Source organism: Aotus nancymaae, unplaced genomic scaffold, assembly GCF_030222135.1.
Source record: "Aotus nancymaae isolate 86718 unplaced genomic scaffold, 86718_ANA_hifiasm-v0.15.2.pri h1tg000131l, whole genome shotgun sequence".
Classification (NCBI taxonomy): Eukaryota; Metazoa; Chordata; class Mammalia; order Primates; family Aotidae; genus Aotus; species Aotus nancymaae.
In genome coordinates, this window is record NW_026988546.1 from 10,878,983 (window position 1) to 10,902,090 (window position 23,108).

At 40.2% G+C, this 23,108-nt stretch overlaps 1 long non-coding RNA gene across 8 annotated transcripts in view; it reads right to left on the minus strand.

The window, feature by feature from the left end:
- Positions 1-20,348: 20,348 nt before the first annotated feature.
- Positions 20,349-23,108, minus strand: part of LOC105730369 (uncharacterized) — a 120,896-nt gene continuing 118,136 nt past the window's right edge. For all 8 annotated transcript variants that reach the window (XR_010340710.1, XR_010340712.1, XR_001110470.3 and 5 more), the window contains one exon: positions 20,349-21,411. This is a non-coding gene — a long non-coding RNA (uncharacterized LOC105730369). The remainder of the gene's footprint in view (positions 21,412-23,108) is intronic.

Below are 23,108 nucleotides of genomic sequence, written 5' to 3' on the forward strand. Positions count from 1 at the left end.
CCACTATGCCTGGCTAATTTTTGTATTTTTAGTAGAGACAGGGTTCCACCATGTTGGCCAGTCTGGTCTCTACCTCCTGACCTCAAGAGATTTGCCTGCCTTGGCCTCCCAAAGTGCTGGGATTACAGGCATGAGCGACTGCACCTGCCCCCCACCAGAATTTTTTTGAGCCCCAGTATCTGAGAAATTACTTATAAAAAGCACAAGCTACCAAGTTGTCCTTTACTTTTTCATTAATCTTTTAGGAGGGCAGGAATCTATCTCCCAAGCATCTAGAACAGTGCCTGGCACACAGGAGGCACTCAATAGACATTTGTTGAATGAGAGCTGAAGGAATATAAAAAACTAAGATATATTTTTGATATTCAAATAAAATTAAATGAATAAAAGCATATGTTACTTCCTTCCTTATGAAATTCATATTTTGCCATTTAATGGCACTTAGACCCTAACATACCAAATTTCACAAAAAAGTTAAAAGTAAGGGCCCAGTGTCAGTGCTTCTGAATGTGTAAAACTCCCTACACTGGAGTACAGTGCAAAATTAATGGTGAGTATGATGCATCATCTATTTAGACCCCATCACATAATAAGAATAAAAATAATAATAGTTATATGGGCTCAGTGCTTTACAAATCTTAGTTAAATTCATCCTTGTTACAGCCCTGATTTTACAGTCCCATTGCACCCACGAGAAAACAGACTGAAAGATTTAGTAATTTGTCCTAGGAAGAAGTGGGGCCAGAATTTGAAACCTGGTAGTAGACTTCACAGCTACACAATACACCGTGGGATCTCACAGGCAAAAACAATGATAATAATAAAATAATATTCATAAAAATGTATGTGCTTATTTCCTTGACATGTCAACCCCACTGTGTGTGCTGTGGCTTTATGAGACCCGTCTTGCCACTAGAAGCTGAGGACCCTCTCTTGTCCTTGTGCTTCATCGGCCTCTCTTGGAGCCCTCCAGCCCAACACCTGGGTCACCTTGACTATTCTGTCAGCCTAAGACCCTCCCAGGTCCCTCCAAGCGATCTTCTGTTCTAAAACTGCCATCAACCACTGTTCCTTCCAAATACCTAACCCCAAACATTTCCTCTTTTCTAATTTACTCCAATGTTCTTGGCTTTTAGTTGGAGGAACACTGCTATACTTTTTCTGCTATGTCTCTAAAATAACCTACCTGTTATTGACAGCTGGGTTTTTTTTTTTTCTATTGACTTACTTAAACAATTTATTCATCTCTATTGAGGGAAAAAGCTTTTAAGATTAATAAAATAGTATGTTAGATTGTCTTGCTCACTAAATCCTTGTCCTGAAAAGCGAAGTTATATTTAATGAGTTATCTAACCTGCATTGTTGCATTTCAGGAAATGAAATGCCATCCCCATTTTCATAACTTTATTTGAAAGGAGACTCTGTATGATGCATCAAGATACTTATCTTCTGATTTCATTATCTGAAAGTGACAAAGCAGATGACCAAATAAGCTCTTCATTGCTGCGCAGGATTTTTTCTTCCTCCACCACCCTTTTCCCTTAAGGAATTTCATCCTTTGTATAGTTAGTCCATATTCTTCCAACATGGAAATTGCTTTCTTCACATTGAAACCATGCCTAAAAACATTCTGTTTGCAACTTATACATTTTTGAATTTTTTTAATTGTTTAATTTTAATTTTGTGGGTACATAAATATATAGGTGTATGTATTTATAAGGTACATTAGATGATTTGATACAGGCATGCAAAGAGTAATAATCACGTTATGTAAAATGGGGTATCCATCCCCTCAAGCGTTTATCCTTTGTGTTGCAAACAATCCAATTATACTCTTTCAGTTATTTTTAAATGTACAATGAAATTATTACTGACTATAGACACCCTGTTGTGCCATCAAATACTAGGCCTTATTCATTCTTTCTATTTTTTTTGTACCCATTAACCATCCCTAACTCCCTCACAATCCCCCACTCTTTTCCCAGCCTCTGGTAGCCATTCTTCTACTCTATGTCCATGAATTTGTTTTGATTTTTAAATCCCGCAAATAAGTGAGAATATGTGATGTTTGCTTTCTGTGCCTGGCTTATTTCACTTAGCATAGTGATCTCCAGTTCCATCTATGTTGTTGCAAATGACAGGATCTCGTTCTTTTTAATAGCTGCCTTGTCCTCCGTTGTGTATTAGCACTACATTTTCTTTATTCATTCGTCTTTTGATAGACACTTAATTTGCTTCCAAATCTTAGCTATTGTGAACAGTGCTGCAACCAACATGGGAAATATCTCTTCCAATACTGATTTTCTTTCTTTTGGGTATATATCCAGCAGTGGGATTGCTGGATCATATGGTAGCTCTATTTTTAGTTTTTTGAGGAACCTCCCAACTGTTCTCCATAGTGGTTGTACTAATTTACATTCCCATGAACGGTGTAGTGGCAGGGGGTTCCCTTTCCTCCACATCCTCTCCAGCATTTGTCATTGCCTGCCTTTTGGATATAAGCCATTTTAACTGGAAAGAGATGATAGCTCATTATAGTTTCGATTTGCATTTCTCTGATGTTCAATGAATAATGTTGAGCACCTATGAATTCACCTTTGGTGTGTGGATTTGTTTCTGGGTTCTCTATTCTCCTCCATTGGTTTCTGTGTCTGGTTTTATGCCAGTATCATGCTGCTTTGGATCAATAGCTGTGTAATATAATTTGAATTCATCCTAATGTGATTCCTTCAGTTTTGTTCTTTTTGCTTAGGATAGCTTTTCGTCTGTTGTGGTTCCACATAAATTTTAGGATTTTGTTTTTCTATTTCTGTCGAGAATGTCATTGGTATTTTGATAGGGATTGCACTGAATCTGTAGATTGCTTTGGGTAGTATGGACATTTTAATGACATGGATTCTTCCAATCCATGAACATAAAATATCTTTACATTTGGGTTGTCTTCTTCAATTTCTTTCATTAGTGTTTTATAGTTTTTATTATAGAGGTTGTTCACTTATTTAATTAAGTCAATTCTTAATTTTATTTGTGGCTATTATAAATGGGATTACTTTTCGGTTTTTGAGATGGAGTCTCACAATGTCGACCGGGCTAGAGTGCAGTGGCAGGATCCCGGCTCACTGCAACCTCGGTCTCCCAGGTTCAAGTGATTCTCCTGCCTGAGCCTCCCAAGTAGCTGGGATTATAGGTGACCGCCACCATGCCTAGCTAATTTTTTGTATTTTTAGTAGAGACGGGGTTTCACTATGTTGGCCAGGATGGTCTCACACTCCTGACCTCATGATCCGCTTGCCTTGGCCTCTCAAAATGTTGGAATTATAAGCATGAGCCACCGCACCAGGCCAAGATTACTTTTATTTCTATTTCAGATTGTTCGCCGGTGGCATATAGAAACGCTATTGAATTTTGTATGTTGATTTTGTATCCTGCAACTTCACTGAATATGTTTATCAGTCCTAGCAGATTTTATGTGGAGTCTTTAGGTTTTTCCAAATATAAGATCATAGCGTCTGCAAACAAGGATAGCTTGACTTCTTCCTTTCTAATTTGAATGCCCTTTATTTCTTTCTCTTGTCTGATTGCTCTAGATAGGACTTCCAGGACTATGTTGAATAACAGTGGACATCCTCGTTATGTTCCAGATCTTAGAGGAAAAGATATCAGGTTTTTCCTATTCTTGTTACATGTTATTGGTCTGTTCAGATTTTGTATGTCTTCATGGCTCAATCTTGATAGGTTATATGTCTCTAGGAATTTGTCCATTTCTTCTAGACTTTTTAACTTATTGACATTTAGTTGTTCATAATTGCCACTGATGATCCTTTGAATTTCTGCAACATTAGTTGTGATATCTCCTTTTTCATCTCTGATTTTATTTATTTGGATCTTCTTTCTTTTTCTTAGTCTGGCTAAACTTTTCAAGAAAACCAACTTTTGGTTTCATTGATGTTTGTATTTTTTTATTTCAATTTCACGTATTTCTGCTCTGATCTTTATTATTTCTTACCCTCTGCTAATTATGGGCTTGGTTTGCTCTTGCTTTTCTAGTTCTTTAAGATGCATCTTTGGGATGTTTATTTAAAGTACTTCTTTTTTGATGTAGGCACTTTTAGCTATAAACTTCTCTCTTAGTATTGCTTTTGCTGTAGCCTATAGGTTTTGGTATGCTGTGTTTCCATTATCATTTGTTTTAACAAACTTTTTAATTTCCTTCTTAATTTCTTCATTGACCCCACTGGTCATTCAGGAGCATATTGTTTGATTTCTACATATTTGTATAGTTTCCAAAATTTCTCTTGTTATTAATCTCTAATTATATTCCACTGTAGTCAGAGAAGATGCTTGATATTATTTCAGGTTTTTTGAATGTTTTAAGACTTATTTTATGACTAAACATATGCTCTCTCCTTGAGAATGATCCATGTGCTAAGGAAATGATTGTGTAGTCTGTAGCTGTTAAATGACATGTTCTGTAAATATCTATGAGGTCCATTTGGTCTATAGTGCAGAACAAGTCCAGTGTTTCTTTGTTGGTTTTCTGTCTAGAAGATCTGTTCCATGCTGCAAGTAGAGAGTTAAAGTCTCCAGCTATTATTGTATTGGGGTCTATCTGTCTCTTAGCTCTAATATTTGCTTTATATGTCTGGGTATTTTAGTATTGGTTGCATATATATTTGCAATTGTTATATCCTCTTGCTGAATTGACTTTTTTATCATTACTTAGTGACCTTCTTGGTCTCTTCTTATCGTTTTTGTCTCAAAATCTATTTAATCTGATATAAATACAGGTACTCCTGCTTTTTATTAGTTTCCATTGGCATAGAATATATTTTTGAATCCCTTCATTTTCAGGCTAAGTGTATCTTTGCAGGTGAAGTGTGTTTCCTAAAAGCAACAGATGATTGGTTTTTGCTGTTGTTGTTGTTTATCCATTCAGGCACTCCATTGTTTTTTTTTTTTTTAGACGAAGTTTCACTCTTGTCGCCCAGGCTGGAGTGCAATGGCATGATCCCGGCTTACTGGAACCTCCGCGACCTGTGCCTCGTGGGTTCAAGCCATTCTTCTGCCTCAGCCACCAGAGTACCTGGGATTACAGGCACCCGTCACCATCCCCAGCTAATTCTGGTATGTTTTAGTAGAGACAGGGTTTCATCATGTTGGCCAGGCTAGTCTCAAATTCCTGACCTCAGGTGATCCAACCACTTAGGCCTCCCAAAGTGCCGGGATTACAGGCGTGAACCATCACGCTCTGCCCACTCTGCCTTTTGATTGGAGTGTTTAGTCCATTTACATTAGTGTTATTATTGATAAATAATGACTTGCTCCTGCCATTTTGTCATGTGTTTTCTGGTTGTTTTGTAGTCTTTTCTTCCTTCTTTCTTTCCTTCCTTTTTTTCTTTTATGAAGGTGATTTTCTCAGGTTATACGATTTAGTTTCTTGCTTTTTATTTTTTGTGTATCTCTTATGTTTTTTGATATTAGTTACCATGAGGCTTGCCATTACTATCCTATAACCCATTATTTTACACTGAAAACAACAAAACACTGTTTGCATAAACAAACACACAAGCAAAAAGAAAAGTATTCATGAAGACCCTATGCCTTAGGATCGTACCCATGCTTTTTAACTTTTCCTTGTTTCTATTTGCATCTTATTGTACTATGTCTTGAAAAGTCATTGTAGTTATAATTTTTGATTGGTTCATATTTTGTCTTTCTACTTAGGAGTAATTTACATAGTAAAGTTACAGTGTTACAATATTCAGTGTTTTTCTGTATGCTTACAGTGAGATTTGTACCTTCCAATGATTTCTTATTGCTCATTAACATCTTTTTCTTTCTGATTAAAGTACTCCCTTTAGCATTTCCTGTAGGACAGGTCTGGTGCTGATGAAATTCTTCAGCTTTTGTTTGTCTGGGAAAGTAATTTCTTCTTCATGTTTGAAGGATATTTTCACCAGGTATACTATTCTAGGGTAAAAACTGTTTCTCTTCAGCATTTTGGATGTGTCATGCCACTTACTCTTCCACTGAAATGTCTGCTGCCAGATGTATTGGAGCACCATTATAGGTTATGTATTTCTTTTCTCTTGTTGCTTTTAAGATCCTTTCTGTATCACTGACCTTTGGGAGTTCCATTATTAAATGACTTTGGGTTAAATCTGCTTGGTGTTCTATAACCGTCTTGTAGTTGGAAGCTGGTATCTTTCTCTAAGTTTGGGAAGATCTCTGTTATTATCCGTTTGAATAACCCCTACCTCTTTCTCTACCTCCTCTTTAAGGCCAATAACTCTTAGATTTGCCCTTTTGAGGCTATTTTCTAGATCCCGTAGACACACTTCATTTTTTTTTTTAATTATTTTTTCTTTTATTTTCTGACTATGTATTTTTAAATAGTCCATCTTCAAGCTTACTAATTCTTTCTTCTGCTGATCAAGTCTGCTACTAAAAGACTCTGATGCATTCTTCAGTATGCAAACTGCATTTTTCAGCTCCAAAATTTCTGCTTCTTCATAATTATTTCAATCTCTTTGTTAAATTTCTGTGATAGAATTCTGAATTCCTCCTCTGTGATACCTTGAATTTAATTGAGATTTCTCAAAACAGCTCTTGTGAATCATCTGTCTGAAAAGTTATGTATTTCAGAGCCCCAGGGCCTTCAGCGAGCATAAGCCGTATCCTAGGAGTGGTTACAGCGGGCTCTGGGCAAGACTCTGTTGTGCTGACTTCACGTGTGACCCAGCATAGTTCTGGTGGTCGTGGCCACAGGGCGCTTGTGTCCTTCCACCCTCAGCTCCAGGTGGCTCAAAACAGAGGGTGAGAAAGAGAGACTCCATTTGTTTGGGAGAAAGTAAGGGAAGAAAACAAGAGTCTCTGCCTGGTAATCCAGAGAATTCTTTCAAATCTTGTCTAAGATTGGTCTCTGGTGCCTTGTTGAGTTCATTTGGTGACGTCATGACAACCTGGATGGTCTTGAAGCATGTAGATGTTCATCTGTGGATTTGATGAATTTGGTATTTATTGTAGTCTTCACAATGTAGGCTTGTTTGAACTTGTTCTTCTTGGGAAGACTTTCCAGACATTCACAAAAAAAACCTGGGGTGTTGTGATCTAAGCTGCATCTGCTTTGGGGCCACCCCAAACCCAGTCATGCTGTGGTTGTTGCAGACTCATAGAAGTACCACCTTGATTGTCTTGGACAAGATCTGAAGGAATTCTCTGAATTCCCAGGCAGACTCTTTTCTTCTCTTACTTTCTCCCAAACAAATAGAGTCTCTCTCTCTCACTCTCTGTTCTGAGCCACCTGGAGCTGGTGGTGAAGGGACACAAGCACCCTGTGGCCGCCACAACTATGCTGGGTCACACTTGAAACCAACACAGCACTGAGTCTTGTCCAGGGCCTGCTGTAACCACTCCCAGGTTATGGCCTCTGTTTGCTCAAGGCCCTGGGGCTCTACAATCAACAGGTGGCAAAGCCAGCCAGGCTGTGTCTTTCCCTTCAGGGCTGGTGAGATCACCTAGGCCCCAGGTGGGTCCAGAGGTGCCATCAGGGAGCTGGGAACTAGAATCAAAAACTTCAGAAATCTATCTAGTGCTCTATTGTACTGCAGTGGAACCAACACTCAAACCACTCAAATAGTGCAATCCATCACCACCTTGTAGTATTGTCTGTTATAGAGTTTTAACTGCTCAAATGAGATTCAGTCCTTCTCATTCTTCCCTCCTCTCTCCAAAAGCAAAGAAGCCTTGCCCCATGGCCATTGTCACCACAGGCCCACAGGGATACTACTGGACTACCACAGATATCCCCTTAAAACCCAAAAGCCGTTCAGTCAGTTTGTGGTGATTGCTGCCTGGTCTGGGACTCACACTTCAGGACAATGGGTTCCCCTCTGAACCAGGGCAGGTCTAGAAATGTTGTCTAAGAGTCAAGACCTGGAACCAAAGATCATAATAGCAGCCCGCTTGGTGCTCTATGCCCCGTGACCGAGTTTGTACCTAAGGTTTAAGACAAGGTCCCCTTTACCTTTCCCTCCACTTTTCTCAAGTAGAAGGAGTCTCGCCCCATAGCCACCACAGCTAAGAATGTGTGAGTCTCATCTGAAGCCAGAAAGTCTCAGAGGGTCACCCAAGGCACTTGACATACTACCTGAGTGTCACTGCTGGTTATTCAGCCCTCAAGGGCTCTTCAGTTAACAGGTGATGAATGCTGCCAAGACTGGGTCTTTCCCTTAAAGGCAGTAGGTTTTCTTTTGGCCTAAGATGTGTCTAGAAATGTCATCCAGGAGCTAGGGCCTGGAAGGGAGCCTCATGACTCTAACCAGCGCCCTATCCTGCTGTGGCTAAGCTGGTACCCAAGACGCAAGACAAAGTCTTCCTCAATCTTCCCTGTCCTCTCTGGAACTAGAGGGAAGTGGTATCTTTTGGAGCCATGAGCTGTGCAGCTTGGGGTTAGAAGGGTGATGCCAGCATCCCTTAGCTGCCTTAGTTGGTGTCTCAGTAGGTCACGTGCCCTGTAGTCCACTGTCTCTGGACCCAGTTCAAGCATGAGGACATTCCTAGGTGTTGCAGTTCTTGTGGCCTAGACTGCCTTTCAAGTTTATTTACAACAGCAGATCCCTTTAGCCCACAGTAGCAAGGCTTGTGGGAACTCAGGTTCAGACCACTGGAATTGGTGACTCCCCCCTGCGTAGGGCTGGTTTCAATGCTTCCTCCATGGGCAGGCATCAGGTGAGTTTGGTCCAGTTTTGTCTTCTGTTATAATAGGGCAGCACCAAGTTTAATGCCTCACAGTTAACTGTGGTCTCCCTCTTCCCAGCACACAGAAACACTACACCTTGCTGCTACTATCAAGGGATGGGGGAAGGGTGGCACTGGTGATTCAAGACTGTCTTTTCTACCTCTTCAGTGCCTCTTTCAGCAGTAGAAAGTTAAAACCAGGTACTGTGACTGTTCGCCTGATTTTTCGTTCGTATGTCGGTGCTTTATTTTTGTAGATAGTTGCTAAGTTGGTGTGATTGCCAGGGAGATGATCAGTGGAGCCTTCTATTCTGCCATCTTGCCCCACCCACTAGCAACTTGGGCTTTTTAACAAAACAGTATGATGACTGGAATACAGGAGGCATTCTTCCTTTCCATTGCCACCTTGTAGGATTGCCTGTTGCAGAGTTTTAACTGTTTGAAACTGTTCAGTTCTGAGGAGGCCATAACAGAGTGATACTGGGAATGTTTGCTCCCCTCTGAATCAGACAAATGTATCACCATTCTTATTCCTCATTCAAAGGTCATAACTCAACTTCATGCATTTATTCTATATCTGTGTGCCAGGAACTGTGCTGGGCAGAGTCCACAAAGGAAGGCAGACATGGGCACACATAAATAAGGTTCAAAATCACTGAGAAAGCAAGTGCAAAATGTTATCAGCATAGCTGAGGGATGGACTCACTGCTAGTGACCCCTCTGGAAAGGTTTCTTGTGGGAAGTCTTTTGATGACAGTCTTCCTGTCGACAGAGAGGTACAAAGACCTGACACCAAGAAGAAATAGCATGTGAAAAGGCACAGAGGAATGAATATCTTGGAGTATTCAGGAAAGAGCAAGAAGCTTAAGATAGCTGGAAGTCTGTAAGGGTGGGAAAAAAGAGGCAAATCAGATGTTTTTGAAGCGATATCCAGGTAAAGCCATTTATTTGTTCATGAGAATATGTATTGAGCACATATTAGACCCAGGCCCATAGGGGACACATGGCAGTGAATAGGAATATGGCAGCCCAGGGAACTTGCAACCCAATGACAAAGTAAGGCTTTAAAGAGGCAATTAAGCATTGATCAGAATATGGAGTTCTGAATAGTATTACCATTTTCTATTACTTTCAGGCTTCATAATGTAAGATAGATTAAAACTAGGATTTTCTAAACCTAAGACAGAGACATAATAGAATTTATCGAACTTAATCATATACATCTTCCAAAATGTGGTGTTTTCTCTGCTGTTTGGCATACAACAGCAATAACAAAATAGCAAGAAATAAGTGTGATGAAGAATTGTTCATCACCTGGATGAAAGAACATCAACATTCTCCTGTATGCCTTTGATATGATTTGGCTCTGTGTCTCCAGCCAAGTCTCACCTTGTATTGTAATAATCCTTACCTGTTGTAGGAGGGACCTGGTGGGAGGTGATTGAATTATGGGGGCAGGTTTTTCTCATGCTGTTGTCATGATAGCAGATAAGTCTCATGAAATCTGATGGTTTTCATAAAGGAGAGTTCCCCCGCACATGCCTCTCTTGCCTGCCACCATGTAAGACGTGACTTTGCTCTTCATTCACCTCCAGCCACGATTTTGAGGCCTCCCCAACCATGTGGAACTGTAAGTTAATGAAGCCTTTTTCTTTTACAAATTACTCAGTCTCAGGTAATTTATTAGCAGTGTTGAGAACAGACTAATATAGTAAATTGGCACCAGTAGAGTGGGGTGCTACTGTAAAGATACCCAAAAATGTGGAAGTGACTTTGGAACTGGGTAGCAGGCAGAGGATGGAACAATTTGGAAGGCTCAGCAGAAAGCAGAAAAATGTGGGAAAGTTTGGAACTTCCAAAAGACTTGTTGAATGGCTTTGATCAACATGTTGATAGTGATGCAGACAATGAAGTCCAGGCTGAGGTGGTTTCAGATGGAGATGAAGAACTCTTGGAGAACTGGAGTGTGTCTTTATTAGCAGCATGAGAACAGACTAATGCAGCCTTGAAAAGTAGTCTCATCATTCTCCTCAAGACTGTTGGCAGGACATTCTGGCACTACATTTTCAGCCTATACCTTGTGCCAGGTACTCTTCTGAGAGTTTTACAAGTGCCTGTTCATTAATCCTCCTCACCACATCTTTCTAGTAGCTGCAATGTTTCTTCCCATGTTACAGATGAAGAAACTAACAACTAAAAAGATACAGTGCTTGCTGGAGACCTCACAGTATAAATCCTGGCAGAACTGAGGCCTGAACTGATGAGTTTCTCATGCAACTCATACCCTTAATAATTAGGCATTACCTCCTCCCATATTCCTCAGAAAGAAGACATCAAATATGTATGGGGTGGTCCATGTATTTGTTACTTTCCAAATCAAAATACCAACAGAATTTTAAAATGCTTGACAATTTCCTAAATTTTATTGACATGAGTTAACCTATTAATATAAGCACCACACACTTTAAAAATAAGAATTCTAAAGTGTGATACAGATCCAGAAACAGAAAGATCAGTGGAAGAGAATAGGCGATTCAGACTTAGGTGCATATAGGAGGAATTCAGTGTATGATAAAGTAACACCTTCAGCCAGTGATAAGGAACAGATGATCCAAATAGTGTGAGGATGATTGGATTACCATTCGGAAAACACAAAGTTGGATTCTGAATCCATATTATATTCCAAAACACATTACAGATGGGTTAAGTACTTAATGTAAAAATAAAGCCAAAAACTGTACTCAAAAAATTGTTGTATATTTCCATAATCATAAAGTGGAAAAGAACCTTTAAAATTAAACTCCAAAAGCAGTAGTCATGACAGAAAAAAAGTAAAATGTTTGACTATCTAAAAAATTTAAACTTTGCCATGACCATCTTTCAAAAAGATAAAATATATAAAAAGCTCTTATAAATCAATATGGTAGAAATAGACACACCCAAATAGCAAAAATGGATTTTTTTTGAAAAAAAAAATTAAAAAAACACCAGAATTGGATAAAGCATTCAACTAATGAAGTGCAAGTTAAAATAACAAGAAAATAGCTTCATTTATTAAACTAACCAAAATTAAAAGGATGCCAATATCTAATAAGGTGAAAGTTTGAGGAAGCCCTACCTTCCAAACCCATGGTGAAGACTATTGCTTGTCTCATTCATTATCCAAGTCAACTCCTTCCTAGAGTTCCTTCCTTTACTGCAGAGGCTGGGAAGCTCAAAGTCGTGTCACTTGTATTTCCTGGAACTAAGATCTGAATGTGATTTAGGATCCACCAATCATATACACTCACCAGCTAGAGATATTAACCTGCGTGGCACCCACCTGGCTGTTGAAATAGAGATTGCCTGCAGCAGCAAAAAAAAATGCTTTCTCAATCACAGTGGGAAAATGGTGATCCTAGACCTTACAAATTATTTCTTGGAGTTTAGCTAGAACATCATCCACCACCATTATAATGATTTTTAAAGACACTTAACATGGTGATAAATACAATACCCTTCAGATTAATCTACCTGAGATGGCTTCTTTTGTCTGCAACTAAATGCTAATCTGTTGAGTAACTGGTCCCAACCAAATACTGAGTAACCCTCAGAAAGTAGGAATCTGGGATTAGATCCTGTTAATGTGAAAGGACAAGACACCGTTGTTCACAGTATGCAATGAGAAAACATTCACATAAATCATCATCTGTGGTCACCTAGGAAGGCGAAGCTCTGGCCGACTGAGTGCCTATTTACACAACCCACTGCCGTCAGAAATAGGAATGCAGGGGCTGTGGGGTGATGGTCTAGAGCCTAGAAAGACATGCTGCATTCAGGGCATGGTCAGAGGACCCTAAAATAATCTCTTCTTGTAGCTGGCCTAGAATAACCCAAAATTGGAGCCTGTGCGTGATGGTTGTTAAATTATAGTAATTGACAGCCTCACAATGACTTTTATATGAATGTTAGAGAATTGACTGCAAATGGAGGAATCCCAAGAATTGGCATAGGGAATTTTGGGCATACTTGAATAACTGAAGTTACCTCAATCCCGAGAACCCTTGCCAAGAGATGTAGGTCTTCTCCCACTGTGGAGTGAGGTGGTTCCTGCCTTGATTGAGGATCCTGAAATAACCTCTCCTGGGGTTGTTATTTTGTAAGAAGATTCCAATTCTCCTCATGTCCCTGCCTATCTGTATTCCTTCCATGGCTGTAAGCACGTAATGAGGATGAGTGAGACGAGATGGGGAGCATGATTCCACCAAGGAGATGGAGGAGATGATCAGAAACTTGGGGAAATGTGTGGAAATGAACTGTGAGAGGGTCAGATCATGGAGGAAGAGATATCATTTGATATTGTGCTGGATTTACTAATATAAGTGCACTTGCTAAAGATCTATTGTGCTATCTCAAGCAGCTGGGCTGATTGGTTCAGTGGTATACTTCAGTGGTGTGCTTAAAAAAAATGATTTTTAGTATACTGTGGAAAGAAATAGAAAGACATAAAAGATGATCATCATGGAGTGGATGTATTGTGTGAGACTCACCCAGCTCCCCTTTCACTACATCTCTGGAGAAGCCCAGCAGAGCTCCCATTCATGAAGGCATTCAGACATGAATTACCAAAGGACATTTCCAAAGCCTTAGAAAATGCTATATTTTAGTGACTGTAGCTGCATGCAAGAAAGAAAAGTGAGGGATGCTGTCAGTGAAATGGGCTGGCTGGTTTCACCAGGCATCATGAGATCTCAGATGTATAGGGGCCAAGCAACAGCCCTTAACCAACTAAGTAAGTGGCATGGCCACCGTGATAACCAAATACAGCCAAGATGACAATCAAATTACTGTGACATGAAGGGCTCTTTGGCAGGAACTCATAAAGAAGGGGCCCCTTGAACTGAAATGGATTGGGAGCTCTCTATGATCCTGCTTAAACTGTATATCACTCCACCCCAAGCTCCAAGAAAACCCTCTAAATTTGGTTAACAGATATCCAACTGGAGCAGCAAGATGTGGAGTCACATCAGCTTGTTCCACTTCCAGACCCAAATTAGTTCACAAATCAAGAACACTTGAATGCAGGGAATCTGGATACTTTTGAGGAAAGAGACTATCATAATACACAAACATATGCTGTATACATTCTTCTTGCATCCTTTTAAAGAGCTTATAACTCCTGACTTAGTTGACTGTGCAATGAGGAAAGAAAAGTACCCAGTCCGGGCATGGTGGCTCACGCCTGTAATCCCAGCACTTTGGGAGGCCAAGGCAGGTGGATCACCTGGGGTCAGGTGTTTGAGACCAGCCTGGCCAACATGGTGAAACCCCATCTCTAGTAAAAATACAAAAATTAGCCAGGTATGGTGGTGCATGCTTGTAATTTCAGCTACTTGGAAGGCTGAGACAGAAGAATCACTTGAACCTGGCAGGCAGAGGTGGCAGTGAGCTGAGATTGCACCATTACACTCCAGCGTGGGTGACAGAGCGAGTATCTGCCTCAAAAAAAAAAAGAAAAGAATAGAAAAATACATCTTGGCCGGGCATAGTGGCTCATGCCTATAATCCCAGCACTTTGGGTGGATGTGACATGAGGGCTATTTGGATCCACCCAAGGCGGGTGGATCACCTGAGGTCAGGAGTTCAAGACCAGCCTGGACAACATGGTGAAAGCCAGTCTCTACAAAAATACAAAAATTAGCCAGGCATGATGGCAGGTGCCTGTAATCCCAACTGCTTGGGAGGCTGAGGCAGGAGAATTGCTTGAACCCAGGAAGCAGAGGTTGCAGTGAGCCAAGATTGCACCACTGCACTCTAGCCTGAGCAACAGAGCGAGACTCCATTTCAAAAAGAAAGGAAGGAAGGAAGGAAGGGAGGGATAAAGAAGAAGAGAAAGAAGGATAGAAAGAAGAAAGAAAGAGAAAGAAAGAAAAAGAAAGAAAAGAAAGAGGAAGGAAGGAAGGGAAAGAAAGAGAAAAGAAAAATACGTCTTTCAAGGATTATGAGATACTGGCTCTGAGCTAAGATCAATTCCTGGAGATCCAGAATCCCACTGTGGTCCACCAACCAAGTGAAGCGTTATGAAGGTGAGGTGAAAGTAGATCTTTAAGGCCATCCTGTGGTTATGTCTCCATTCCCAAGTGTATAGCTGGAATAGATATGCTGGGAAATTGAATCATAGCATAAAGAAGGCCCAGGTGGGAACCTTTGAAACTGAATTCTCAAGCGATGTCTTTATGTGAAATAGCAAATCAAAAATAATCCTACCACACATGACAGGTGGAATCACAGAGATAGGACTCAGCATTACAAACCCAAAAGGTTCAAGAGGGTTGATTCTTATCTTATCCTCATAGGATTCACTTATTTATTCTATGCAAAAAGAAGATAGACCTTGAAAAATTATGTTGGATTATTGTAAACTGATCAGATGGTAATGTCAAATGCTCCTTCTGTTCTTAAAGTGATCTTACTACTGAAGCAAACCAACAGATCCTGGTACCTAGTATACATCTGTCAATCTGACAAACTTTTTCTTTCCCAATGACCATAATTAACTAGAAGCAATTTGCTTTCACCTAGAAGTACACCATCACCATCTGATCCCAGGGTTATATGTCTGTTCTCTGACTTTTTCATACTTTGTTCCTCAGAGACCTTGATCATTTCACCCTGGCATAAGACAAAATGTTGATAGTAGTTACTGTAGATCCTAGGAGATAAAAATTCCAAGACTTGCCTCCATATCCAAAGTTCATCAGCTCTAGTTTTCTGGGACATATCAGGGAAGCCTCTCCCAAGTGCAAGAAAATGTGCTGCATCATGAACCCACTACCCCTAAGAATGTGGCTTCTTTGAACTTTAGAGGCAATAGGTACCATATTCATTTATGCTGCTTTGATCCATTCACCATGTAACACATAAGGGCACCCCCTCTTGGGGAGGCCAAGGATGAGAAAAGGCTCTCGAGATGGCCCCGCAGCTGCAAACCTTCGGATAAGCAGATTCCATCGTGCTTGAAGTGTCTGGGGAAGAGTGGAATACTGGACAGAACCCATGGCAAACTCTAATAGGAAAACAAGTAGTCAAGGCTCACAAGACTTTGAAGCCAAGTTACATTCCCAAGAACATAATTACTGTTCTGAAAAATGGATTGTGGCTTCCTTCTGTATCCTGGTAGACAAAAAACCTGATTATGGAGCCACAAGTAACCATGTGCCCTGAGTTGACCATCCAGAACCAAGTGTTATCTGAGTCATCACACCATGAAGCTGCATGTGCCCAGCCCTCAAGCACGTCAGGCTCAAGACTCATGGGGAGTTCAGTATGGACAGTTGGCTAAAAAGAAAATAACAAAAAAGTAACATGGTTAACAGTCCATTTTGCATGATAATGTGAGTAACAATCTTGAGTCAACTTTTCCCATCACAGCAGCATCCCTTGAAAAATGCTGACACAGGAAGCTCTCCCATTGGGCAGAACTTCAGGTAGCACTTCTCATTTGGTTTTGCTTTGCACCTTGTCTAGAAAGGTAAATAACCAAAGTACAGATCTATACTGATTCGTGGGAGACGGTTAATGGTTAGGTCATATGGTCAAAAGTTTGGAAAAATCAAGAGTGATGGATTAGTAACAAGGGGATTTGGAGAACAGGTATAGGAGTATGTATATTAGAACAGACTCAGTGTGTGAGAAGTGAATCCTCTTCAAACGGTCTTCTTGAGAAGGAGGTTCTCAATAATCAGGAGAATAAGATGAATATCCTGTGGGTGTCCATCAGCCCTTTCCCCAACTACCCTGAACCATGGGCTCATGAATTAAGTAGCCATAGTGGCATGAATGAAGATAACACATGGATTGCCTTTCCCAAGGCTGGTCTAGCTGGTCTCATAGCTCAAACAGAGGGTCCGGTCAGCCACTAGGTAGCATATCAGTTACAATGGGATTCCTTCCAAAATGGTAGGGGCGTTGTCTTTATGTCTGAAAACATTCGGATCCATATGTCTTTCCTGGCATGAAGAAATAGGGATCTGAATGTTTACTTTGCTGCCCACTTTGCTTCTGTCAACAACTCTCCATGACTTAATGAATGCAATAGTCACAAACACAGAGTCCAATACAATGCTTCTGATTAAGGAACTGATTTTGTAGTAAAGGAAGTGAGACAATGGGATGCCACTCAAAGGACTCACCAAGTTTACCTTGCACTACATCCCCAGAAGCAACTGGCCTTAAAGAATGCCAGAATGTCCTGTTGAATCCTCAGTTGTGGCTCTAACTGATAAGAACCTTCCATACTTAAGGTGCTATTCTATAGTTGCAACGTGTGCTCTGAACCAGCAACCAACATAGGGCACTCTTTCTTGCTTGCTAGAAAACGGTCCAGAATCCAAGAGAAGGAAGTGGAGCTAACATTCTCACTTTTCCACCAAAAAATGCCCCCACAAAAATCTATCTGCTTCCTGTGCCTGCAGCTTTGGGCTTTACTTTTCCAAAGCCTTTACTATCTAGGAATGAATGCTTCCAGAGGGCAATTTAGCAATGGCCTAATGCTGTAAAACTTGAAACTGCTACCTTGCCACAACTCCAGGGGCCTCTATGGACCATCCTTGGGGACCATGACAAGGTATCTGTGTGGTGGTGTAGATTTTAGTGGAGGAAGTTAGGGTTTACTACCAGCAGCCCCTGATAGGGCAGAACTGGCTGCTTTCTTCAACCATAGCACAGGTAATGAAGTTCCAGGAACTAAGTGTTTCTCTAGAAGCTTAGCCTAAAGACAGATCCTCCAGCCCTCCAACAATTGTAAATACCAAAGAATTAGTGATAAATTCCTTTCCATTTAAACTGGCCATGTTGGTTTTGGTTATTTGCAACTGATCAATAACTAAGTGGTGGAAGCACATATTGGTAATATGCATCAAAAAACTCTTAAAACATGTATGCTTTTTGTTGCAGAATTCTCTTCTAGAAATAAATGGACAAGCACACAAAATTCATATGCACAAATATGTGTTTTTCTAACTTCAAAAAAAACTGAAGTTAACCCAGACACTAACAAATGGTAATTGATAAATAAATAAGGGTAATCAATACGATGAAAATCATCCCAGAAATGTCAGGATATTTTACCTTTCCATAAAGAAGAAAAATCTCATGGAATGTAGAGTGAGTATGTGTTTCTCAAAGAAGATGCAATCCATGAAGACATGTAGCTTAGCATTTAACTTTCCATAAATGGTTATTCTTTTGTCTTATATTTGGAGAACAGGAGAAGAAATAGTGAATAGCAGGCAAGACTCTAAAATGCTTTGAATACAGCTTGCCAGATTCCCAATTAGTAAGTGAAATACGCATTTTTTTAATCATTTAAATTAGGAACTAAAATTATAGCACACATTTCGGTCATTATCTATTTCACGACCATTTATTGAGTGCTGGGAAGACCAATACAAAAAAGACATGGGTCTGTTTTATGGAGAGTAGGAGGGAACTGAACTTACTGGCTAAATTTCAAAAGTTGGTCCTAATTGCACTGGTGCTCTCCTGGCTCTCACCCTCTCTGCCCAGTGGGTATGGTATAAGGAAGCTGCGTGTGATATCAGATGTGGTCACAGTTCAACTATAACACATGACAAGTGTCTTCAATTATTTCTCTCCTGCTACATTTTAGATCTAAGGGTGTTGCCACATAACAACTTGAAATATTTTCCTGGTCTTTATTTATTCATTATTTTTATAGTTCAGGACTTTATTCACATGTTTGTAGTACCCAAACCCATCTTGTCTTACTCTGGAAGCTGGCTGCCTTGGCACAGAGTGAATGCTAGTGCAATTTGAGTCATATCCCCAGTTGTGAGCCCTTGATCCAAGTGAGTTAGTTTCAGCTGATCGAAGTCTCCAATGCTATATTCCATGGCATACATTTTCAACTTCTGGGCATGCCTGAAGCTAAGCTGAGAGACATTGAAATCTACCTGTGCATTTGAAGTTGTAGAGGACCATAAACAAGGATTTCTCTAACCATTTTTAGGTATTAAAAACTTCCTGGGTCAGATTTTCTTAATCACTGATTTACAACCAAAATTTCATGAGGTGAAGAAAAGAACTGTGTCATCGCAGTGTATTTGAATTTTTTTAAATCAAAACTGAACAGTTGGAATATAATATGGTTTGACTGTGTCCTCACCCAAATCTCGTCTTGGATTGTAGCACCTATAATCCCCAGGTGTCGTGGGAGGGACCTGGTGGGAGGTAATTGAATCATGGGGGTGGGCTTTTTTCCCATGCTTTTCTCATGACAGTGAATAAGTCTCCTTAGATCTGATGGTTTTATAAAGGGCAGTTCTCCTGTACATACTCTCTTGCCTGCTGCCATCTAAGACATGTCTTTGCTCCTCCTTCACCTTCCACCATGATTGTGAAGCCTCCTCAGCCATGTGGAATTGTTAGTCCATTAAGCCTGTTTTTCCTTTATAAATTACGCAGTCTCCAGTATGTCTTTATTAGCAGCATGAGAACAGACTAATACAGGATGTTATCAGCTAAGAAGTTGGTACAAACATCCACATTCTCCTCATAAGAATTGGGGTACTTCCAGAAATAAAAGCATTTCCTCTACATTCACAGCTCTATTTTTAAAAAAAAAAAAAAAAAAAAAAAAAAAGATAACCAATTAGTATTTATTTTTCACATAGCCTGAACCCTGCCCCATCCAAGACACGACTCCTATGCTTGAAGACATTCTAGCAGCGTGAAGAGGACTGAGACACAGATTCTAACATTGTAAACAATTATTAAATTCCAGGCTATGAAGGCTCAATCTAGATGAGTCACAGAGATAGAGATGGAGAGATTGAAAAATCAATAGGGAATAGAGAAATAGGCTTGAGGGATAGACAAGATATAGATAGGCAAAGAGAGGAAAGATGTCCCAGGCAGAGGGAGGTAACAACCTCAAAGACTCTGAACTAAAAGAGATGCAGACAGCAGGGAAGCACATTGAAGAGACTCTTCATGACTTCCCTCATCCAAATCCATTATTTAGAAATAACCAGTATGCTGTAATCATACTGCGTTCTGTGCTTTACACTTCTTCTAATTAATCCTCATAACAACATTTGGAAGTTGGCATTAGTACAAAAGAAAGAAACTGAGGCTCAGAGATGTGAAGCAGTTTGGCCAAGGTCTATAACCAGTAACGGCTACAGTCAGAAGAACTGAAATCCAGATGGGTCCCACTTCAAATCCTGGGCTATTTTTCCCTGTCTTCACTGCCTCTCCAGTAGCAGCCTAATTTTCCATGCCATAAAACCTAAGTGTGAGGGGAATCTTTCTTGGCTGTCATGGCTGAAATCAGAACCATCCTAATTTCACGGAAAGGTCCAGGTCTGACCACCTGATGAGAGTCTGCCCACTGCCAGGTTGTCCAAGGGCAGACCTTGCAGGACACACTTGCTGATAATAGTTTCTACAGTTGAACCTGTCTCTCAGAGCTTACTGTGGAAGCTGGAGGTGCCTTCAAAGACACCTGCTTCAGCCTCTAAGCTACAAGAGAAGAACCATTCTCATAGCATCTCCCTCGGCACTTCAGGGAGCAAAGGAGCTCATTAATGATCATGGCTGTGGTTAATACTGTTGGGGCAGTGCTAGGCAACCAGCTACCACTCTGAGCTCTAATGCTAATTTTTGCTTAGGAACCCATGGGCCAAGGGAGCCTTCTCTCTCTCCACACAGGCATCAGAAAGGAAATATTACTACATAGAGGAGATGTAGACAAGTTTAGTTATCTTATCACTCACTTTCAAAAATGGACTCTAGTCCCTACCCTAAAAATCTGCAAAATGAGACAACCTATAATAAATTGAAGGGAATTTTACTTTTAGCTAGGATGGCCATAGACTTTTCCAAAGCTGGACACGTCTAAGAGTGAAAGAGGGGAGCATTAATAAAAAAACAGGCATAAAATAGTCTTTCTTCTACCTCTCAGATTCTCTAGGAAAATTACCTTTGAAAAAACATATTAGTTGGCAACCCAGTAACTGCTATTAAATGCATTATAATGTGACTTAAAAGAAGGAATAGAATCTGGATAAAGGTAATGGAGATAGGAGGATACGTCAGCCCAGGGAAGCAACCACACTAAAGTTACAGTTGATGCATAAGTGTGTGTGGTATGTCCAAACAGTAGTAACATTGACAAGTGCAAGGGACAGAATACACAGAATAATTGATAGTACAAATAAGTATAATTTGTTTTTTGCCCAGATTCCTTTGTCAAGAGAATTTATTTTCATATAGGATGGTGGTTGCTATATTTCTGGGTTTTCATTATTTGCAGGTAATACGAGTTGCTAACTCTTAGCAATCTATTGCTGCATAACAAACTGCCCCAAACCTTAGTGGCTTAAAACATAAACATCTATTATTGCATAGGTCAGGAATTCAGGAGTGGCCCAGCTGGGTGGCTCTGACTCAGGATGCCTCGTAAAGTTGCAGCTGAGATGTCAGCTGAGGCTGTATCATCTGAAGGTTTGACTGGAGCTGGAGAGATTGTTTCCCATGCTCACCCACACAGCTGTTGGCAGTGACCCTTGTTTCTTCTCTAGCTGTTCTTCACTATGTGAACTTCACTGTAGGACTGCACACAAAATGGCAGCTTATTTCTCCCAGATCCAGTGATCCAAGAGAGAGCAACTGCAATAGAAAATAGTGACTTTCAGAAACCAGTCTCAGCACTGACTGTAATCACTTCTGCTACATTCTGTTGTTCACACAGACCAGCCCTGGTACCAACCCTATACTGTCATGCAAATACCACCATGAAGAGATCACTGGAGATAATCTTGGAGCCCAGCTACCACACCAACTTTTAACTGTGCTAATTTTTTAGTCATCATCTGATAGAACAATTATAAATAAATATAAATTAAATTTTGATTCTAAAATACTAAGAAAGATACAATGCTGGCATAGGGCAATTTTTTACATTAAAACTAATTTTTTACATTAGTGTATAAAAAACATAATACATTTTCCTTATTTTTAAAATTTCACCAAGAATAATTATATATCTACTTGTTTTATTTACCATTGCTTATCTCCCCAACTAGAGTTGACATTTTATCTGTCTTATTGATATCCCCAGTGACAATACCAGTAACTGACATAAAGTAGAAGACATGTAAATATTTGTGGAATAAATGAATGATGAACACTTCACTTTGGATTGGGAATTAGTAGCAGAATAAGGTTTGGAAATAAAGATACTGGGACCCAATCCTGAGATATGCTTTTTGTTCAAAATTGCAGAACTTGTCCAGTTGACTACACTAAGAGCAAAATCAGGGCACACAGCCTCTAGAGCAACAAACTGTGGCAGAGGCAGAAAGAAAAGCCACCCATGAGATAGCAACCATGATACTTTTCTGTTTCTTCAAAAGGTCAACCTTCTTTGGAATAATATTCATGAGATTAGTCTTTTAGAGGGAACGGGGGTCAATGATAGGTGGAGACATTGAGAATGCAGTTCCTTGTCATTGGCCGAATTTCCACGCCTAATGGTACAATTAAGGCTAGAATGGGTTTAAATCCTTACCCAGGGTCACAGAGCTGGATTCCAATGATGTCAGTGGTTTCTCCCATTCCATGATCTTTGATAGTCTTCACCATGGGAATCATTCCCATCCCCACCCGCTACACCCACCTTCACTACTCCCACTCCAAGACAGAAAGGCTCGCCCAGGGCAGCCATTGGCTCCACAGTACATTCGACTTCCCCTCAGCCCCACTCCCTAGTGGAGACCCAAGGAAGCTCACACCACCAGGACATCCCTAGTGACCCAGCCTCTTATTCCAGACAGGAAAAGGAGACAGCGCAAACATGAGCTCAGCGTTTTTTGCTGACTAATTCTTCCTCCCAAAAAAAGGCTTGGTAAATATGAGTTCGAACGTAACCTAAAGACTTGCTTAACAAAGGGGAAAACCCACCAGTGTTTCTTAATTCTAACACACCTTGTGTTATGCAACAGGCATGTTTAAAAAAAATGAATTAATTTTAAGACACGCACACTAGCAATTTAAATTCACTAGAGAGTTAGCTATTTAGAGGAACCCTGTTGTAAATCCTTTCACAAACTGAAGAACATTTAAGTAATTACCCTCTAATTTATGTGCTCTGTAAGGTCAACTATTTAAATGTCTGGTTTTCTTAATTCGAGGCACACCCGCATGTGTAGAATGTCTTTAAAACTCATTATGGCTGACGAATGTATTTCTTTGTTTTCTTTAACAGACAAAATTGTATTTTGGTGAAATAGGCAGAAGATACCTATTATTCTGGCAACTGTTTAAATACTCGCTTATTGCAAAAAGGAATTCTGTGGAGGTGATGG